This window comes from Podarcis raffonei, chromosome 5 (assembly GCF_027172205.1).
Source record: "Podarcis raffonei isolate rPodRaf1 chromosome 5, rPodRaf1.pri, whole genome shotgun sequence".
Lineage (NCBI taxonomy): Eukaryota > Metazoa > Chordata > Lepidosauria > Squamata > Lacertidae > Podarcis > Podarcis raffonei.
In genome coordinates, this window is record NC_070606.1 from 93,482,494 (window position 1) to 93,502,064 (window position 19,571).

Here is a 19,571-nt window from a genome sequence, read left to right on the forward strand (position 1 = left end):
AAATCCATGTTTTCAGAAAATTTCAGAATTTTCAGAAAATGCCATCCCTATATCCATGTTGCCAGCCCTCGTTTCGCATTGTGGTGTTACAATGAATGGTGAATAATGGCAAACTGCTTTAAGTTTTATAGGTAAATGAAACATTCATATTCAGAGGCATTTTACCTCTGCATACAGGATTTGGGAGACAAATGATGGAGAGGGCTTTGGGGACTTGCTCGAGGCTTCCTGGAGGCACTTGGCTGGAACAAGATCCTGGGCTCAATGATCTCTTGTCTGATCTCCTTATGCCCTTAGATCCATTCAGAGTCTTTCGGTGCCTTTGACATTGTTAAGCAAAGGGATTCTATCAGTCAAGCATAAAGCAGAGGCTGTTGTATCATCCTATAAAACGGGGGGGAGGGAGTTATCAGGAACAGATGGAAATCCTATGGTTTTTTATTTTTTAGTGCAAGCCATAAAAGGACATCTGGAAGCAGATGGCGGACAATCTACCAGCCTTTGCCCAAACAGCGAAACATCCTGGGTTCCCTCGCTTTGTGCCCCAAGCTTTCTGCCATAAAACTGAGTGGTGATAAAGCTTCGGATGCGATCAAGGTTGGCAGGACATGGAAGCTGCCGATTCTGCAGACAAGGGCTAGTTGGCAGGGTACCCGCTGCCATAGATTAATGAAGGCTGGGGGTGAGAACTGGAAGCAGATTTCAAGGCTGCAGAGCACCCCGACGCAAATGGTTGTCAACACAACCGAAGCCAGCGTCCTGCCCTCAGTCCTGCTTGCAGCCACTTAAGCAGCGCCCCCAAAGACAAAAAAAGGGCACAGATTTCTGCACAATTTGCATACACTAGTTTATTTCTACAGATGCATATTGAGAAATACAGGCAGCTTCCAATTTACGTGGGGGTTCCCTTCCAAGGCACCTGCATTTATGTGAAATTGTGTATATTTGAAAAAACCTGCAAACACTTGTCTCTGCCATGTCCTGCCCCTTTTTGTGACATTTCTGTGATGTTTTTCGGTCACTTCCGGGTCCAGTGCAATGCATGTGGTCACACAGGCACACACATATCGGATGCACCTAAAACAGTTGCTGCCTGTAGTTACTCTAATTAAAATAGAAATGCAACACATCTCTCCATAGTGGGGACGATTGTGACCAGGTGGTCTTTGTAGCTGCTGATCTGTTGTCTAGGAACTAACTATCGATGGGTAACTTAATGTCCTCGCTCTCCATTCAACTTTAAACTGGACTTGGACCAGAAAGCCCTTCCAAAAGATGGTATCTTCAAATAGAGGACTGTCCTCGGCAAAGTAGGGCACATGCCACCCTATTGCACCCACAGCCCTCCACTGCCTTTCTCCCCATCTCCAAAGGACAACCCCCCCCCCCAGATCTTGGGAAAGAGGAGCATCTAGTGGGGGGGGCTTGGAGACAGTCACTGAAGAGAGAGCTGTTCCTCCTTCAGGGAAGGGTTTCAGCAACACTGGCGGATGAAGGGGATGGGGGGAGTGGTCCGCCCTGGGTGCCATCCCTGGTGGGGTGCCATCGCGGCTGCCCCTGGGATGCGCTGCACTCTGTGCACCCCCCAGGACTCATGCCATGCCTCTGTGGGCAGTGCGCCACGCCCCCGGGATGTGTGCCATGCCCCCAGGATGCATGCCAGCCCCCCCCCCGTTCTCCACTCCTGGTGCCAGAGCATGTAGCTCTGCCACTGCTCAGCACCTGTCTTCATTTATCTCTTATTCAAGGCATTTAAACACCACCCTTTAGGTATCAAATCAACTTCACCCAAAGGTGGAGGCGAGGGAAAGGGTTCTGCTCTGTATCACGGCAGGAGGGTTCAGAGCCCAGGAGGCCCCAGAGGGCAGCCCTTGCCATTTCCTCCGTAGGGATGGGAGGAGACCATCAGCGTCTCCTGTTTGTGGAGAGGGTGCTGTAGAGGCAATGGTGGCAGGCTTCTGAGGAGGTGGCAGATCCATTCTCCAAGGGGAGGGTGATGGCAGCAGGTGATGCATCCCTTGGAGGCAGGGTCTGCTGCCCCTCTGAATCCTGCCGCCTGAGGTGGTCACCTCACATTGCCCCATGGGTGGGCCGGCCCTGACCTGCAATCAGTTTCCACCTGTTCCTAAGCACATAAGAAGAGCTCTGCTGAATCAGACCAGAGGTGCATCTGGTCTAACATTTTGTTCTCACAGTGGGATGCCCTTCGGAAGCCCCAAAGCAGGACCTGGGTGCAACACAACACTCTGCCCTCCTGCAACTGTCAGCAATTGGCACATTGCCTCCGACAGTGAATGCAGAATATAGCCATTGTGGCTAATAGTTTTTCTCTATAAATTTGTCTAATCCTCTTTTAAAGCCATCCAAATTGGTGGCCGTCCCTGCCTCCAGTGGCAGTGAGTTCCACAGTATGCGCTGTGTGAAGAAGTCCTTTCTTTTGCCTGTCCTGATTCAGCTTCACTGGATGTCCGCGAGTTCTAGAGGGAGCAGAAAACTTCTTCTCCGCTGGAGAAACTTCTCTCGAGCCACTTCCCCTGCACAATGCATAATTTTATATACCTCTCTCCTATTTCCTCTTACTTACCATGTACCTATGGGACTGCCTCACCTGGTATGCCCCGCGGAAGACCTTTAGGTCCACAAATGACAACATTTTGGAGGTCCCAAGTTGCAAGGTGGTCAGATTGGTCTCAACTAGGGCCAGGGCCTTTTCAGTACTGGCCCCGACTTGGTGCATCTGTCACAAGAGACTAGGGCCCTGCGGGACTTGACATCTTTCCCCAGGGCCTGCAAGACAGAGCTGTTCCTCCTGGCCTTTGGTTTGGACTCAGTCTGACCCTTATATTCCCCCCCCTTATGGTTTTGATCTATGGGCTACTTTTAAAATGAGGCTGCATTTTAAATTGCATTTTAACCTGTATTTTAAACTGTGTCTCCCCCCCCCCATTATGTTTTTACTGTAATTTTACTGGTGTTAGCCTCCCTGAGCCCGGCTCTGGCCGGGGAGGGCAGGGTATAATTAAAATTTATTATTATTATTATTATTACTACTACTACTACTACTACTTGCCTTTTCGCTAAACTAAAATGCTCCATATTCCTTGCCTTGGTATAGTTCTGTCCTGCTGGGTGTGAGCTTCACTCAGTCTCTCAGTGTGTTAGTAGTTTTTGCTTGATTTCGGGTCAGCTGTGATTTGCACATTTTCAAGCCTGGTTGCTGGCAGGCAATGTCTCTCTGTTTGTGGTTGTGGTGCTTGTGCCTGTATGCAGGCATGCATGTCTGGTTGTGGTAATGGTGCTGTGCCCACAACAGATTTTCTGGCTTGCAAATGTGCCCACAAGCCTCCAGAGGCTGGTGACCGCGCCTTACTTGGCATTACTTATCTTGTAATGCTTTCACCAGGCTCGCATTCACAGCCGAGGCAGTTAAAGAGCTGCAGTGTGTGTGTGTGTGCTTGTGTGTGTGCATGCCACCCATTAGGATGCATGGTTGGAATTTGAACCCACATCCGACGAGTACGGAGCTATGGTTTTCCTGGATCAGTTAACACAGAGCTGACATGCCATCTGCTTTTATGACGTTGTTGACTTGGTAGAATGTTTGTTAATTGAGATGTTCCACTGTCATCTCTCTGCCCCGTCAAAGTTGGTGACAAATGAGTTTATCACGGGGAAGGATGAGAAGCTATCATGGAGCTATTGGACAATCATTAATATTGACTCTGGAAAGGAAAGGGACGTGGCGTGCGGCCGTGAGGGAGATCCATTGCTAGTAAATCTTTTGGGGGAGCTTGCTGAAGCAACAGTTCCCTGCTGGCAATAAGGAGAGTTTCCTTGGGGACGCCTTCCTGATGACCGTGAGGAGATCCTTGGCCAAACTGCCTTGTCGCAATGGCCTTTTACAAAACTACTTTGCAAGGCATTGCATTGCGATGGTGCTGCCCGTGGGGAAAACCTTTGATGGGGGGAAGACTAGAAAATCATTCAAAATTAAGCATTAATTCAGATGGTGAAATGCAATAACATCCGAGGTTGGTGGTGGCATTATTATTATTATTATTATTATTATTATTATTATTATTATTATTATATTGCAGTGCATTTATTTATTTATCTGGGGTGCACAAAGTGCTATGTAGGGAAATATTTGCAGAACTAGGGATGCCAAATTTCAAAAGGTAAAATTGCTGACACCTGACACCTGCAAAGTTGTTGAGCTTTTTTGGGGGGACAAACCCCAAATAACGATTTTAGATTTTAAGCTTTTGGAGCTGTTTCTGCTGCTTTTTCCATCGTGTTGCCATACACTCGGGTTTTCCCTGACTTTTTGCCAATTCAGCAAAATTCCCCCAGTTGCCATTTTTGCACACGAAAACCAGGACATGTCAGGAATTTCATTGACATGTGGGAAGCCCTGTGCTGAGCAGAGAAACCTCTCGCTCTCAGAATACACCCAGGCCAAACGCAACCAACTGGAGCTGGTTTTTATATTTTGTGAACCACTCAGAAGTCTATCTTGGCGTTAAGTACATAGAAATATAGCATTTGCAAGTTATTATTCTTTCTGTTGTTAAGGCATTTTGTATTAAGGAAAGGGGTTTTTTATATGGCATGCGCGTTTCAGCTTCTGTAAGTTTTGATGCTAGAAGTCAAATACATTTAATTAATTAAGAAAAAGAAGAAAGAAAACCTTCGCCTACTCCTCTATGACTGCCAAGTTCTCAGTTCTTCCTTGTATTGGCTGAAGAACACCTTTCAACACAATCTTGATTAGACAAGCTTAACAGGAGTCCCTTGACAGCTCTTGGGGGTGGGGTGGGGGGTTATCTCTTAGTTATTTCCTAGATCCTGAATTAGATGGAGCCCACGGTTGCTTGGGGCAGTGTACAACCCAGGGAAGATGCAGGTGGCTGCATTGTGGAGAACAAAGGACACTCGGAAACAAGTCAGTTTTGGGGACTCCTGTCCAAGCACAACACCATGCCTGCAGTGAGTAGTAGTAGTAGTAGTAATAATAATAATAATAATAATAATAATAATAATAATAATTTATTTATACCCCGCCCATCTGGCTGAGTTTCCCCAGCCACTCTGGGTGGCTCCCAATCAAGTGTTACAATACAGCATTAAATATTAAAAACTTTCCCTAAACAAGGCTGCCTTCAGATGTCTTTTAAAAATAGGATAGCTGCTTATTTCCTTGACATCTGGTGGGAGGGCGTTCCCCAGGGCGGGTGCCACTACCAAGAAGGCCCTCTGCCTTGTTCCCTGTAACCTCACTTCTCACAATGAGTGAACCACCAGAAGGCCCTCAGTGCTGGACCTCAGTGTCCGGGCTGAACAATGGGGGTGGAGACGCTCCTTCAGGTATACAGGACAGAGGCCGTTTAGGGCTTTAAAGGTCAGCACCAACACTTTGAATTGTGCTCAGAAATGTACTGGGAGCCAATGCAGATCTCTCAGAACTGGTGTTATGTGGTCCCGGCAGCCACTCCCAGTCACCAATCTAGCTGCCACATTCTGGATTAATTGCAGTTTCCGGGTCACCTTCAAAGGTAGCCTCACGTAGAGTGCATTGCAGTAGTCCAAGTGGGATGAAATCTTCTCTTTTATGTTTCCGGTGCTTTTAGCCAGGACTGAAGTGTTTTCTTCCTTACCCTTTTAAATGCTGTGTAAAACCCTGATTTCCAAAAGAAACCCATTTCTGCTTTTACACTGCAATAGTCTACATTCACTTTTCCATCGCCGCTGCCTACGCAGGTTGGTTTTAGGCCACGCTTACGAGGCTTGATCCTGAGATAACATTGCGGTTCCTTTCATAAGCAGATTGGGAAGCCTTCTACTGGGGTAGTCCACTGGGGTTTTGTGGTGACTTTTTAAAAATAAAAACCCCAACCCTCTTAAAAACAAAACCTTTTGGGTTAGGGAAACAGACGCTAAAGAAACAAGTCTGCATGCCGCCGAACCTACTGCAAATTCAGATTGCCGAGGCCCCCACAAAACAGCTTCCTTAGATATTCTCAGCCATGAGCGGGGGAATGTGAGGCATGAGATGTTGGAGCGTGGCCACAGCTCAGTGGTGAAGCACCTGCTTTTCATGCAGAACTCTCCACATTCTCCCTGAGAGTGTCACTTGTTTGAAGGATTGAGTGACAGGTGATGCAAATGGACTCTGCGCTGATTGGAAATGAAGCAGTTTGACTGCCCTAAAACAGTTGCAGGGAAGGTCAGATCCCTTGCACATGATTGCAGTGCCTGGAGACAGACAGCTAGGTCATATGTCCACAGCACTGATCAGAGGAGGAATGACCGCTGGGAGGAGCGCAGAGAGAAGAAATGCCATTGTGCATCTGCAGCAGCAAAACCGGAAGCCTTCATGTGCCCCAGCTGCAACAAAACATGCCTCTCCTGTATTGGTCTCTACAGCCACAGCAGGCGCTGTAACTCTCCAAGCATTTGACTTCATCCACATTTCATCCACTGTCTCCCGAGCCAGACAGATTCCACCAACAACATATACCTGAAGGAGCGTCTTCACCCCATCATTCAGCTGGACACAGAGGTCCACTTCTGAGGGTCTTCTGGAAGTACCTTCACTGAGGGAAGTGAAGTTACAGGGAACCAGGCAGAGGGCCTTCTCGACAGTGGTGCCCTCCCTGTGGCCTGCCCTCCCACCAAATGTCAAGGAGATAAAGAACTACACAACTTATAGAGGACGTCTGAAGGCATCCTTGTATCAGGAAGTTTTTAATGTTTGACATTTTATTATCTTTTGTATTTTGCGGGAAGCCACCCTGTGTGGCTGGGGAAACACAGCCAGATGTGGGGGGTATATCATCATCATCATCATCCATCATCATCAACATTGAATTATACAGTTGGGAACCCATGGATCATCTAGCCTTTGTTAAGAATAGTGTTTATATGGAGAAGCACGTGACTGTAAATATTATGTTTTAATTCATCTATAACTATAAGTTTCTGTAAGCAAAGTTTTTGAATTTTAAAGTCTGGACGTTGGTTTAATTTCCAAAGAAGATTGTCAGTCACATATATGATTTGAGCTTCTTAGCTGCATTTTTGCTAGCCTTACTTCAAAAATGCAGGAATATGCACCATTATGGGGATCAAACCCATGACTTTGGCGTTACCAGCATCACACCGTGACCAACTGAGCTGACTGGCAAGGCTAACAAAGTTTGCAGTGAGATGGCATCACAACAACGTTTGCTTTCAATAACTGCACGACTTGTTAAATGCGCTGTTTTTAATGTGCGTTTTACATTTGACTTCCTTTGGTGACGTTTTCCTTTGAAATGTTCAAGATAATATTTTTGGTTAACTTTGCTGCGTTCAGCTTGCATTCTGCAGTTGACCTCCTTTGCAATGTTTTGTTTTGAAATCTTTAAGATAACTTCTTGGTTTTCTGGTAATTACATTGCTTTGACTGCATATACTTTATGTACTTTGACTTTCTTGAGCCTTGTCTTTGACATTTTACTGTGTCGTAAACCACTTTGAGAATAGAAATATAAAACTGTATAGAAATTAAATTATTATTTATTAATAATAAATAGCGGCCTGGACTCAGGGGTTGGTGTTTTGATAGGGTTGCCATATGTCTGGAATTTCCGGAATACTGCAGTTGGAAGCAGTGTCTGGGTGGAAATCGCTAAAATGTCCGGGAAAATCTGGGCATATGAAACATAGCTGTCAACGTTTCCCTTTTTTAAAGGGAAATTCCCTTATTCTGAATAGGATTCCTCGCAAAAAAAAAGGGAAAAGTTGACAGCTATGATATGGCAACCCATGTCAGCAGTGTCATATTTGGCGATTTTCCTTAAAAAATTCTCAAAACCTTCTTCTTCTTCTTCTTCTTCTTCTTCTTCTTCTTCTTCTTCTTCTTCTTCTTCTCCCCCTCCCCCTCCTCCTACTTTTTGGCGAATTTGTCAAACAAGCTCAACAACTTTTCTGTCCAGATTTTCACTGTTTCAAATACGACAATCGAGGGGAAAGACTCTTGTTTACTGCCATCACGTCAGTTGCCAACCACAGTGTGCTGTTGTGTGTAGAAAGTGCAAAATGGCAGCACTTTATTTCTTGAAAGTTGCCTCTCTCCTTCCATTGCCCTTGGAAACCCCTCCCGATGGAAAATCTTACTGCTTGCTGTGGTGAGGAGCACCGATTCACGAAATCGTAATTAATTTTTAACACCATCTCAGCAGATTTTGGTCTCTTGATAACTAAGTAGGTGTAACCTTTGGCTAGTCTGCCCCTTGGATGGTTTCCCGGGTCCCATGCTAATTTTAAGATGATTCATCAGGCTTCCATGGAGAGCTGTTTAGTTCCCTGCATTAAACAGTTGCCTCTCATTCTAAAGACGCCATCTCCCCTTTCTCTCGTCTCAGCAATAAGCATCTGTTGAGGCTCGTCAACCTGAAAGATTTCAAACAAACTCCGTGCACCGTTCTCCCACGTTGAGGAGGCGACGTCTACATTGCAATGCACTATTTCAGGATTTTGATGAGGTGAAGAATCGGGGAGCGACTGGCAAGTTGCTAGGAGACGTCCTGGAATATTCATGAACATCCCAGTGGCTGGGAGAATGAAGCCGCCAGCAATGGAATGTCTGCAAACAGTCCAAATTCTGTGAGATAAGATCAGTTTGGCATTGGAAACAGCTCTATTTCCACAGAGAGAGAGAGAGAAAGAGAAAGTGGAGATTTTGATTACATTCACGTTTGAAGCCGAACGTATCGGATTTGCACTTTGCAAAATGATGAGAGAAATGAAACACCTTCACCCTTCAAAATCCACACTCATCCAAACGTTGCGATGCAGTTCCCCGACCAAACAAACTGGTACTTATTAGGGCGAAAAGAATATGGTGAAAACAACATACTGAAGTATTATATTATGAGAAATCGCTTGCAAAAATTAATCAAAACTGCATACATTTTAAATTAAAATTTATGAAGAGAGGAGGGTGGAGAATTTAAACTAAAAGAGTTTAAGGATTTACCAGGAATGTTAACAACATGGTTACAATATCATCATTTGAATGAAATGTTTAAAAAAGATATGAAGCGGTGGTTTGGGGAACAACTATTCACAATGAGAGAGAGACCTGTTAAATTGTAATGTTAAAGTGATGTCTAAAATGTACAAGGTGTTATTGGAACAGGGGACAAAGGATGAATAAGTGAAATCTTCAATGATGCACGGGGCAAAAGATGTTGATCATAATAGAGAAATGGAAGCATGGGAATGATTATGGAATATGGATATAAAATTTTCAGCATGTTATGGTTTAAGAGAAAATTATATAAAAATGGTGTATAGATGGTACCTAACACCTAGTAGATTGGCAAAAATGTATAACTTAAAGTTGAATGTGTTGGAAATGTAAAGAGAAAGAAGGCACCTATTTTCACATGTGGTGGTCCTGTAACAAGTTGGGAAATGATATATAATGAATTGGAAAAGATGTTTAAGATAACATTCACAAAAAACCCAGAAGCTTTTCTCTTGGGAATTATAGGATTAGAACTACCCAAACAGTATAGAAATGTATTCATGTATGCGACTACAGGTGCAAGAATGTTATTTGCCCCAAAGCAGAAGGATGAAGAGGTCCCGATGAAAGAAGATTGGATACAGAAACTAATGGAGTTGCAGAAATGGCAAAACTTAACGGAAGAATAAGAAATCAAGAAAACAAACTTTTTAGAAAGGAATGGAAGTGGTTTATTGAGTATTTATGAAAAAACTGTAAACAGATCAAGACATTGGCAGGATTATTGTAAAAACCTGCAGTTTAAAAAATATTATATATATATATGAATAGACAATTAAAAGAATAAGTTACGGCAATTTGGAGCATGCAGGAAAAGACGAAAATAAATGTAAGGAACTATAGAAAGAGGGGGAAGGGAGTTGAAATTGAAAATGCTAAAACTTTGTTAAATAATTGTTGCAATGTATATAAATGGAATACACACACACACATATGTATATGTGTATATGTACGGTATATATGTATATATATATATCTATATATCTATATATAGATATCTCATACAAAATGCAGAGGCGGTTTTAGGGTAGTATTACCAGAGTTCACAACTGCAAAATGCAAAATTCATGCTAAAGAATTTTCACAAGGATTTTTTTCCCCCTTTAAAGGCCGTGTCCGGCTACAGAATGGTGGAGAACTGAATTTGGAAGAATGAGGAAATGAGTGGACTGGAATTGCCAGATCCTTCCACCTGAGAGAAGGAAGTGGCTGAAATGCCTGGAATGGTTGAATGTCCAGGATAGCTCAGTTGGCAGCACATGGAGACTCTTAATCTCAGGGCTGTGGGTTTGAGCCCCACGTTGGGCAAAGGATCCCTGCATGGTGGAAGGTTGGAATAATTGATCCTTACGGTCCCTTCCCACTCTGCAATTCTACGATGCCTATCGGGTACCAGGAGTAGAACCCAAACAGGGACACCAGAAGAGGGGAGTTTAAGGGAAGTGGACAAAATTGACAGAGAAAGAGGAATGTGAAGAAGAGACCACTGCTCTTCCTTTCCTCAATACAATATACATCACCTGTCCTTGCTTTCCCTAGACAGCTCTGCCCTCTTGAAAGGTCCCCATAATGATGGAGGGCCAAAGTATTGGAGCCTCAGCTTCAGGATCTATCCTTCCAGTGAGCACTCAGGGCTGATTTCCTTCAGAATGGATCGGTTTGATCTTCTTGCAGTCCATGGGACTCTCAAGAGTCTCCTCCAGGACCATAATTCAAAAGCATCAATTCTTCGGTGATCAGCCTTCTTGATGGTCCAGCTCTCACTTCCATACATCACTACTGGGAAAACCATGGCTTTAACTATACGGACCTTTGTTGGCAAGGCTAAACAACAAGAACAACAAATGATGGAGGGAGATGGGCAAGGGGGCCTCCTTCCAGCTGACTTTTAGGAGGCAGCGATGTGATGCCTGTACCCCCATCGAAAGCAGGCCCTGCTTTTCTGAAACCACCTCTCTGCTGCTGGACTTGGCAATGCATCAAGGGGATGGTCAAGCTTGCTGGAGATGACAGCTATTGAACTGGTGCTGTCAGCAGAATCACAATGAAGCGTATCTTTACGGTTTGTGGCAGGACAGGGACCTGTAGAACATTATTAGGTTGCTTTTTCAAGCATGGCTCTTCATTGCTGCAATTGTGTTTAGGAGTCACACCCACCCACCCTCTCCAGGCAATTTCTCTTCGCACCATCTCAATTGCAAGGGGAATCACCCGCACCGCTTCAAATGCCAGTTGTTGGAAACTCAGGAGGGAGAAAAGTGCTCTTGCGCTCGGATTCTGCGTGTGGTCTTCCCACTGGCATCTGTCGGCCACTGTAAGAGCAGGATGAAGGACTAGATGGGCCCTTGGCCTGATCCAGCAGGCTCATTTTGTAATCCGAAGCATCTGGAGGGCACCAGGTTGTAGAAGGTGACACTATTGTCACCCACTCTGCGGTCTGCTGCAAACAGCCATCGCTAATTCTGTTAACGTTGCGCAAAGGCTAGAGTTAAAATTGCAAAACCCAAAACTGCTCCTGAGCCAGTAGGGTCTTTAAAACTGTATTGCTAGCTACCCAAAAAAACAAACAGTTTTGTGACTGTCATTGTCTTGTCCCGTATAAATGTGCACCAGCCATGTCTCTCTTTTGAAATATTAGAATGGAAGGGATACAGAGAAGTCACCTTGTGCCAGCAGTGTACTAGGGGGAGCTGTACAGAACAAAAAAGTAGTAGCCTTTCCCAGATGGCCAACTCATGATGAAAGCAAATGTCACATTTTAAGGGTGGACCTCTGATTTCCGGGAAATATATGTGGCTTTTAGTGTCCCGGAGAACATTCTGAAACACAAGTTTTGCAACCTCCAAGATGTCAGGAAAAATCTGGCTGTGGTTGAGCCGTATTTATATTTTGTGTGTGTGTGCGTGTGGTAAAGTTATGAATATGTGCATTAGGGACGCGGGTGGTGCTGTGGTCTAAACCACAGAGCCCAGGGCTTGCCGATCAGAAGGTTGGCGGTTCGATTCCCTGCGCCGGGGAGAACTCCCGTTGCTTGGTCCCTGCTCCTGCCAACCTAGCAGTTCGAAAGCACGTCAAGTGCAAGTAGATAAATAGGTACCGCTCCAGCGAGAAGGTAAACGGTGTTTCCGTGTGCTGCCCTGGTTCATCACATGACCCGAAAGTTGTACGCTGGCTCCCTCAGCCAATAAAGCGAGATGAGCACCGCAACCCGAGTCGTCCGCGACTGGACCTAATGGTCAGGGGTCCCTTTACCTTTTTATATGTGCATTAATGCACATGGTTAGAGTATCAGACTAGGGCCTGAGAGACCAGGGTTCAAATTCCCACTTAGCCATGAAGCTCATTGGGGTCAGTCACGATCTCTCATAGGTGTTCTATCCATTTAACACTCAATCAGCGTTTTTTCTACCCATGGTAGAAAAAACAAACAAAAAAAACCGCTGATTGAGTTTTCTACCCATTTATTGTCCTTTGTATTTCTGATATTTTTTATGATCTGTGATATTGTGTGTTGATGCTGGTCTGTGAGCATATTAATAAATTCATTCATTCATTCATACCCATGTCCTCCCCCCTTGCTTAGCATTGAGCCTGAATAAAAGTTCTACGGAACTCAAAAACTTGCTCACATTTTGGCTGGCCCAAGGGAAGCTATTTCCCTGCTAAAGATTTTGGAAAATATGTGGTAGACAACTGTGTATTGAGAGCCAAGCCTGAGAGCAGATGCAAAGTTTGGTTGGCCTAATTTTAATTAGAAAAAATTAGGAAGAAGATAATAATGCAGGAGGGGAGATTCCTCTTGTGCTTGGGTCCTGCTTGCCAGTTTCCCAATGGCATCTGTTGGAGGGGGTTGGATGGGCATAATAACATTATTTGCATACCGAAAAAAACATTTCAGAGAATTGCAGAAAATGATCGCAGCAAATACCAACTGCATTTGCCTGCCTGATTCTCCTTGAAGTGACAACCTGCCTAGTGGTAGTGCCAGGCCTGTTTCTGGTCAGAACAGTTTCCTGTTCTTATTCTCCTCTTCTTCCATCATTAACCTTGGACTACTGCTGCCTAGTTTGCCCAAGATGGTGGATCTTATGTATACAAAGTTAAAAGTGATAGCTTGGTTTTAGAATTCATCAGGCTGGAGACGAGATGTTTGCTTAGATCCACGACAATGGCGGTCGCTCCCGGAACGTCAGAAGTAGAAGCACAGATTAAAATGGAATGTTTAATGTTGAGGAGGGAGTGATTACTTAGTGTAATTAACAGTAATGGGGCAGAATGAAACAGGGGAAGAAGGACGATTACAACTGATGGGAAGCAGAAAGGGGGAGAAAGACTTAAAAAGGAAACTTCTCAGGCAAGAACAGAAGAAGGCCTGTCCACTTCTAGCCCTTAGTACCACAAGCAAACTTTATATATATGCAGTCATGCCTCAGGTTACAGACGCTTCTGGTTGTGTGTTTTCGGGTTGTGCACTGCACCGAACCGGAAGTACCAGAACAGGTTACTTCCGGGTTTCGGCGCTAGTGCATGTGAGGAAGCGCTAAATCGCTCTTTGCGCATGCGCAGAAGCGCCAAATCGCAACCCGCGCATACGCAACGCTGCGGGTTGCGAACACTGCGGGTTGCGAACATGCCTCCCTCACAGATTGCATTCGCAACCCGAGCGTCCACTGTTTATATATATATATATATATATATATATATATATATATATATATACGGTGGTACCTCAGGTTACAGACGCTTCAGGCTACAGACTCTGCTAACCCAGAAATAGTACCTCGGGTTAAGAACTTTGATTCAGGATGAGAACAGAAATTGTGCTCCGGCGGCGTGGCAGCAGTAGGAGGCCCCATTAGCTAAAGTGGTGCTTCAGGTTAAGAACAGATTCAGGTTAAGAACGGACCTCCGGAATGAATTAAGTACTTAACCTGAGGTACCACTGGAGAGAGAGAGAGAGAGAGAGAGAGAGAGTGTAGTGGTTAGGGTGCTGGGCTAGGACTTGGGAGACCTGGGTTCAAATCCCAGCCATGGGTGCTTTGGGACCAGCTGCTGTCTCTCAACCTACCTCACAGGGTTATTGTGAGGGCCACATTGAGAGAGGGGTAGAGGTGTGTGTCTGTGTTGAACTGTTTGGGGGGAAAGGAGAGATATAAATGCAACAACATATAAGATATAAATAAATAAGTTCGACAGTTTGGAAAAGATGAGAAGCAACAGTGAAAGTTAGTAGACCCATCATACTGTGGAGTGTTGTGTGACATTGTATTTTAATATTAATGCTGTGTTTTCATTGTTGTAACCCACCCTGGGACCTTAGGGCAAAGGGCGGGTAATAAATTGTAATAATAATAATAATAAGTGTCACCTCAACCCCAAGGGACAAGGAGAGTTGTCCAGAAAGTTGCCCTATAACATAACATAAAGGTTTCAATCTGCCCTCGGAAGGGCTCAGGACACTGACAGTATCAGTTTAAACCGGTAGGTTCGGAGGGGAATTATTTTAATGAATACATTTCCTCTCAATTGTAGGTGAATAGCAGGATCTCATTAGAATGAGAAAGCAATTAGAGCTAATAAAGATGAACTGTGGAGCGCCGGGTGCATGTGGAATAGCAAGCAGCGAACAAAGAGCCCGGAAAGGGGGCCGACTCTGAGGCAGATAAATGAGCCGAGGATGAAAGCAGGGGGCTGCCGTGTTCTCCGACAGAGAGACACGCTTCCTCCTCATCTTCCCTCGACTGGTCTTGCACCTGATCGCAGCAGGGGAAGCGACACATGGATTCAATCACAGAGGTCAATGGGACGCCGCGTGTCTCTTCCCCCTCACACCTTGAAGATTTGAGGCCGTGCGCCAGCGTCTGGATCAAGGGCAGAGCAATGCTGCTGGCAGAGCTAGATGAGGCCGAGGATTGCTCAAGAGCGGAGGGCGGGCTGAGCAAATAGGTGGCTCCTGGGGAAATGGAAAGGGCTTCAGGAGAACAGAAAGGGTGAGGAATTCCACTAAGCAGTGCCAAGCCGGCAAGAGGAGACAGGGTCTTCCCTCCAATGCTGGGGTGAGGAACCTCAGACCCTTGTAACCCTGCCCAGGCTATTCACCCTCTCCTCATGCCACACCCCCTCTCCTCAGGCCCCACCCCTCTCCTCAGGCCACACCCCTCCATAGCTGTCAACCTTCCCTTATTTGCTGGGAAACTCCCTTATTCCAGCGCCGTTTCCCGCTGCTGTCCCGGATTGTTGATATCCCATAAATTTCCTGGATTTCAAAGGAAGCAGCTCCTCTCCCTCTCTTCCGGCCAGAGAGGCTCCTCAATGGCATTGCTCGGCTGTGTTGCTCACCAATAAGGAGTCTGAGAACGACTGGGGGGGTGGAGCTTGCATGCCTTGTGCCTATCAAATCGGCCGCGTTGCCTGGGGACTCACCTTTGCTCAGCGCTTCCCAGCGGAGAGGTGACGGTGTGGTTTTCCTTGCTGCTGTATCCCTTTGCCGGGTTGCTGTGCTGTGGGAACCACCGCTTGAGGCTTTGTTTGGCTGCTGGCTGGGCTTTCTGCCTTTGGGCCTTTGGCTCGGAGGGGCTCTACTCTGTGTGTGTGTGTGTGTGTGTGTGAGAGAGAGAGAGAGAGAGAGAGAGAGAAAGAGTGAATGTGTCACTTAAGCTGACAGTAGGAATGCTGTAGCTTCACACACTTACCTTCACACAATGTGTAATTAACTTGGGGAATTTTTTTACCGCAAGGATGTGGTGAGGTCAGTACTTTAGATTTACAAGGGGATCTGAGAGATGAATGGGAGATACGGTTTGTCAGTATTAATGGACAGCTAAATAGAAACTGAACCCCAAAAGTTAGGACCAAGATTCAAATCCTGACTGGGTAACTTTGCTCACTAGTAACATTGAACCATGAGGACGAGATGATTGGACAGTGTTCTCGAAGCTACCAGCATGAGTTTGACCAAACTGTGGGAGACAGTGGAAGACAGGAGTGCTTGGGACAGGTGAGGCTGCTGATCCCTTATTTTCGAGGCTGCTGCTCCCTTATTTTCGAGGCTGCTGCTCCCTTATTTTCAAATCTGAAAGTTGACAGCTATGCACCCCTCTCCTCAGGCCACACCCCTTCTGGCCTTGCTCCTTACCCCCCCTTGAGTGTTTTTGCCTGCCTAGAATGTGTCCTCAAACTCTGTTAATGCCTCATGCTTTCCTGGGGTAGGGAACCTCAGGTCTGGGAGTCAAATTCAGCCCTCTAAACCCCTCAGTCTGGTCCTCTGCACTCTCCCCACACCAACCCCCCTCTTACCAGGCAGGGCTGGCCCAAGGCATTGTGTCGCCTGAAGCAAAGGGCACTAAGTTGCCTCCTCCCTGTCCCGTTGCACGTACAGAAGCCCAGCAGACCATTTGTATTTTGACATCTTCCACTGCTCTCCAAGATCAGTGGTCTACTTTAGACAGTCAGGTTGTGTAGCGCACATGCAAAGAGCTCCCTCTACTCAGTGCCCGTCAATATTTGCTGCCTGATGCAGCTGCCTCACTCAGCCTCGTTTTAGGACCGGCCTTGTTCCAAATATTTTTCATAACCTTTATGTATTTATATGTTGAATTTATATCCAGCCTTTCCTCCTAGAAAGGTGCCTGGGGTTTTTAACTAATAACAAGGTGGTGTTCTTCAGGTTTGAGCCCCTGTTGGACTACGACTCCCATAATCCCTGAAAACTGGCTAAGCTGATTGTGGATGATGGGAGTTCTAGTCCAAGAATATATGAGGAGACAAGGTAAAATAATACCAGGCTAAGACTAAGAGAAAGTCACTTCTTCAAGGATTTGGGTATGATGATGGGTCTAAAAATTGTTTGGTAGCAGGACCTATGGGTTCCAATAGAAGAAAATATTTGGAAGAATATGTGGAGTAACCCTCCCTTGAAAAATATTTCTTTCAAAACCAGAGAAACCATGTTAAAGGTGATTTATCACTGGGATTGTACACTAGCAAAATTAAGCCCCATTGATAAAACACTCTCCAGCACTTGGGGGGGGGTAAGTACTTCCACATATGGTGGGAGTGCCCTGTTGTACAATCATTTTTCAAGAAATTTCTGCTATGGCACTGCAAATTATTCTAATGGACCCAGGCTGGGGTCTTTTCTCCATAGTGCCAAAAATTATATATAATATAAATTACAAGTCATTAATCCTTTGTTTAATTAGGAGTCGCCCGATGAGAAATTGTGTACCAGTGGAGATATCACAAGTAATTTTCCTTTAAAGGCTGGTGGACCAAAGTTTGGGGGTTGACTGTAGAGGAAAAGTTAGTGGACCCTCCCCCCATACATTTGAGGGGAGTAAAACTGAAAAGTACATTTGATGGTACATGGTACCCTCTCATATTGCATAACTTACATGACCCAACCACAGGGTCAAACTCTTCTACCTGCTTCTCAAAAATCTCAGGGGCTGGATATGATTCTCAAGCACTCTTGGTTGCCAGCTTGAAAATTATAGCTGCTGAAACAAAAACAACACATGAGGCTTATAATGTTCATTTTTACTGTGAATATGTAAAATGATTTCCAACTTTTGTTGTAATTCTGGAGCTTGTGGGTAGACAGCAAGTCTGTGTTTTGATTCGGTTAGTGTACTGTGTTTGTTCCTGTTTGTTTTTATATTTTATTTGTTTGTACACATAGCAAAAAAAAATCCAAAAACAAAAACAAATTTTTTTTGGGAGGTATACTAAAAAGGGGGAGGGTCAAGATATCTAAGGGACTGCCTTTCCTCATATATTAAATTCCAGATTAAATGAAGCAATAGTACCACTTTACTGGTCAGATCCCACCTGGAATACTGTGTCCAGTTCTGGGGACCACAGTTTAAGAAGGATATTGACAAGCTGGAAGGTGTGCAGAGGAGGGCAAACAAGGTGATCAAGGGTCTGGAAACCAAGCCTTATGAGGAATGATTAAGGCAGCTGAGTGTGTTTAGCCTGAAAAAGAGGAAAATGAGAGGAGATATGATAGCCATCCTCTAATATCGGAAGGTCAAGACCTGAACCAATTGATTCATTTGATTCCTCAGAACATGGTTGGTTCTCCTTCCTTGGAGGTTTCTAAACGGAGGTTGAATGGCCACCTGCCTGGGATTCTTTAGATATGATTCCTATATTGCACTTCCCAAACTGCATAAAGCAGGCATAGGCAAACTCGGCCCTCCAGATGTTTTGGGACCACAATTCCCATCATCCCTGACCACTGGTCCTGTTAGCTAGGGATGATGGGAGTTGTAGTCCCAAAACATCTGGAGGGCTGAGTTTGCCTATGCCTGCCGTAAAGTGTCTTCCATCCATCCATCCATCCATCCATCCATCCATCCATCCATCCATCCATCCTTCATCTAGAGTTCCCAGTACAGTGGTACCTCGGGTTAAGTACTTAATTCGTTCCGGAGGTCTGTTCTTAACCTGAAGCACCACTTTAGCTAATGGGGCCTCCTGCTGCCGCTGCGATGCCGGAGCACAATTTCTGTTCTCATCCTGAAGCAAAGTTCTTAACCCAAGGTACTATTTCTGGGTTAGCGGAGTCTGTAACCTGAAGCGTATGTAACCTGAAGCGTATGTAACCTGAGATACTACTGTATGCGCATGAATCCATCCCACAAAATACTGACAGCCTGGAGTAGCCCCTGGCGACATCCCCTCTTCTTGCAATGGTGAAACCAATGGATGTTCCAGCTGGATCCACACGCACAGGCCAGCCATCTGACCCTGTTCTTTCAAATGTTCAAAGCAGAGAGTTTGCAGCAGTTTTCACACAATAGAAAGAGGAAAATGCAAACCAAACATGGCTGGTGTTACTGAATGACCTTGTAGTTCATAAAAAGGGCAGCTCGGCAGTTGCCTCCTGCTACCCCCGCTCTAGGTTTATAAGTCAGAACCATCCCTCTGTTGGACGTTGAGTAATTTACACTTTACAAGGAGTACCGTGATGTATTTACACACCGGACCTGCTAGGAAATTGGGTAAGCAGACAATTATCCAAAGACAGAGTTGGTTTTGGCAGAGTTATTAGCCAATTAGCACATTTTTTTTTTTGGTCTTCCAAGCTCTTCAGTGAATTGGAGACAGATTTCCAAGGCACGGCAAGCGAAGCACAGAGAACATTTTGCGCTCGCCCAACTTCTGAGAGCAGCTTCCAGGCTTCCTTCGCTCTCGTTACGAGAAGGCAATTACGGCCATTGTTTTGGACAAATTAGTGCCTGATGTTGACGGAGGAGAGGTTTGATTCCGTTCACATGTAAAGGCAATGTTTAGCTTGGAAAAGAGGAGGCTGTGAGAGGAGCCATCTGCAAATATCTCAAGGGCTGTTATGTAGAAGATGGAGCGAGCTTGTTTTCTCTTGCCCTGGAAGGTAGGACTTGAACCAATGGATTCAAGTTACAAGAAAGGAGAGACTGATGAAACATCAGGAATACCATATTTTTTCGCTCTATAGGACGCACTTTCCCCC